The 3,151-nt window shown below is 37.0% G+C and overlaps 1 long non-coding RNA gene across 1 annotated transcript; it reads right to left on the bottom strand.

Annotated features, from left to right (window-relative positions):
- Nucleotides 1-380: 380 nt before the first annotated feature.
- Nucleotides 381-2,379, bottom strand: LOC130731977 (uncharacterized). Its single transcript, XR_009016905.1, has 2 exons — nt 2,070-2,379; nt 381-631 (listed from the first exon to the last, which is right to left on the bottom strand). It is a non-coding gene; the product is annotated as an uncharacterized LOC130731977 (long non-coding RNA).
- Between the last annotated feature and the right edge of the window lie 772 nt (nt 2,380-3,151).

Consider the following 3,151-nt stretch of genomic DNA (forward strand, 5'->3'; position numbering starts at 1 on the left):
AAGAAAACTCAGATCCTGTGAGTTGACTGCTGAGTAGTTGGACAAAGACACATAGGAGGTCTCAGCAGCATCTGGAAGCTGATCTTCAAAGTTGGAAGCAATTTGTTGAAGAGGCTTCATGTAACACCCCCTTTTTCCCATTGTTTTATTTAAAAACGTTTATCAGAGTTTAAAAACATATCAAGGGAGTATTACACTTCTTCACGAAAACTCATTAAAATTAACACTGATTGTGTTTGAAAATTTATAAGTTCATATGCTTTTCAAAGAATGAATTATTCCTGCCAATGAAATTTCTAAACCAGTCAGATATCCTAAGATGCATAAAATCACTTATTTAAATAGGTTTATCTTCCATGATATTCCAATAAAATTCATCATACTCAGAACTGAATTTCATAAGCACTTCGGCCGTCAACAGTACGACATCGCCATCATTTAGAAAATTATTCAACAACTTCCATAAGAAGAGATTATAAAATCCTCTCAACATAAATGTAAAAGTAACGTAAAATATCTAACCAGTGTTACATTACAGAGCAAGACACTTATTTTATAATAATAATAATAATAACATAAGCTAAGACTCTCCGAAGCTACTCCTCATGAGCCACATCTCTACCTCCTGTACCTGAGCGATGTCGCATAGAACATCATTCCAACAGAAGGGTAAGAACTTACATTGTATAAAATATAACACAACAAAGAGCAAGTAAACAATTCAGATCCTGCTTTATAAACTCTTCACCTTTACTTTAAAATCTGAGTGATTATAATATTTTCTCTCAGGACAGTTTCACAATTCTTATTAATGTTTCGAAAAATTATAAGCTTAAAGAAGAATAATAATTCGACTTTACCACAACAGCAAAACAATTCACCAACAAATCACCAAACACATAAAACCACTGAAAACGTGAAACTTAGTGTGTGAGACTCTAATGTATGCATGTGGTACCAATTGTTAACCTTAGCGGTATCACCGCGTCCACTCCAGACAGTTAACCACCAATGAAGTCCACTCCAGACTTCCAGAACCACGCCAGTTCTGGGACAAACCTCAGTTTTCCGATGAAAACCGACACGTTGCCTCTTGACTAAATGAAGTGTATTTCGTGCAAAAACTCATAAATTAAAACATGCAATTTTGAGACCACTCCAGCCCCAAATATATAACATATTTTCTCACCAAATTCCATAACGGAAATCACACCAAAATTGCACAAAATAACACTTCAATACAATTATCAAATCATTCACTATTCCACTGACAAAATAGCAACACAAAATCATCAAATGTCTCATATCAATTACTAGAATCAGTTTCAGAATCAATCTCAGAAATAAGCAGAAACATAGCAAACTTGCATATAATCCTGGTACTAAATGAGCAGTCCAAAAATTATGAAAATTTTACCAAACATAGCCTTATACGTTAGCTTTCATATAAAATTGGTTTCACCCAATTTGGAATTCTGTAGAGAGAGTTATGGTCTCTACAGCACAGGCTGTTAGGGTTTCTGCGAGCAGAAACAGAGTGAACTTGCAGATAATTCTGGTATTGAACCAGCAATCTAAAAATTATGATAATATTACCCAATATAGCCCTATGAGTTAGCTTTCATACAAAATTGGTTTCACTCAATTCGGAATTCTGTAGAGAGAGTTATGCTCTCTATAACACAGGCTGCTAGGGTGTCTGCGGGCAGAAATAGAATAAACTTGCAAATGATTCTGGTATTGAACCAGCAATCGAAAAATTATGAAAATATTACCCAACATAGCCCTATGAGTTAGCTTTCATACAAAATTGGTTTCACTCAATTTGGAATTCTGTAGAGAGAGTTATGCTCTCTACAACACAGACTGTTAGGGTATCTGCGGGCAAAACATAACAGAACCCAATTTTCCCCGGAACCTCAATTTCGCTCAAAATCAATTTTTCTCACCACATGTTAACACTCAACACAGTCTCTCAGTTCTGAATTTTCAAAAAAGATGAGGGTTCCTTCATGTTAAACTCAACCTCTGTTATTCTACAATTATACAAGATAAATTCAAACCCTTACCTCTTGAAGATCAAATTCTAGGTTTTTTCTTCTCTTTTCTCCCCTTCTCTCTTTCACGCTTCTTTTCTTCTCCTCTGCTAACTTCTCCAATTCTCAAATTCTGATTTCTCTCTTTCTAATTCACTCATATCCCTTAAATAGTCATACTAATGGGCCCCACTCTCAATTACTCACACAAAAACCTAACAAACTTATTTATCTAAATCTTATTCTATATCACATGAGATTTAAATTATAATCACATAATTCATCAAATTACCATATAGCATAATAATAATTAAGATAAAATAATAAATAACCTAATAACGAAAAGTGGGGTGTTACACTTCACATTGAAAGGCGGTACAAGGATCTGAACATCATCATCCTCCTTTTCTTTCTCAGCAGGGATCTCACCAGTCTGGGTTATGAGGAAGGTGTGTGAAGTGGATGCAGGCTTGGGAGTGAATTGTTGAGCCAAGGTTCTCAGGGTAGCCTCACTTTGAACAATACCTCGGATGAAGGGATTGAAAGGAGGTACAGGTGCAGTTGTGGTAGATGTGGAAAAGGTGTGGAGTGGAATGGAAGGGATAGCTGTGGTAGCTGTTTGGATGGTTGATTTAGGAGCTTGTGTTTCAGCTTGTGTTTCAGGTTGAGTGGGTGCTGTTTGGTTTGAGGTAGGCATGGAGGTAAATATAGGCAGGGGTTGTTCAGGTATAACTACTGAAGCAGAATCAAAGTTAATGCTTTCAGTAATTACCTTACTTGGACTTCTGATGGATGTGGGTCTGGTGAGTTCTGCAGCCCTGGCAGGATCAGAAGTGCGTTTTGATCTTCTTTCCCTTTGTGCTTCTGAAGCAGGGTCAGATGCCTGTTGTGATTCTGCCTCTTTCTGCTGAAGTGGACCTTTCAGAGGCAGTTTCCTTCTCCTCACCAAGTGTACTTCGTCAGAGTCTGTGGATTCTTCAGCCTCTGAGGATTCCCTTATACCCTGAAGCACATTCTGGATGATCTCATGGTCATCCTGCTCATCTTCTTCTTCAAGAATAACTTTTCTTCTCTTGGCTAGAGGAATATCATCATCTTCAGTTTCCTCGCTTGAG

This window comes from Lotus japonicus, chromosome 1, assembly GCF_012489685.1.
Source record: "Lotus japonicus ecotype B-129 chromosome 1, LjGifu_v1.2".
Lineage (NCBI taxonomy): Eukaryota > Viridiplantae > Streptophyta > Magnoliopsida > Fabales > Fabaceae > Lotus > Lotus japonicus.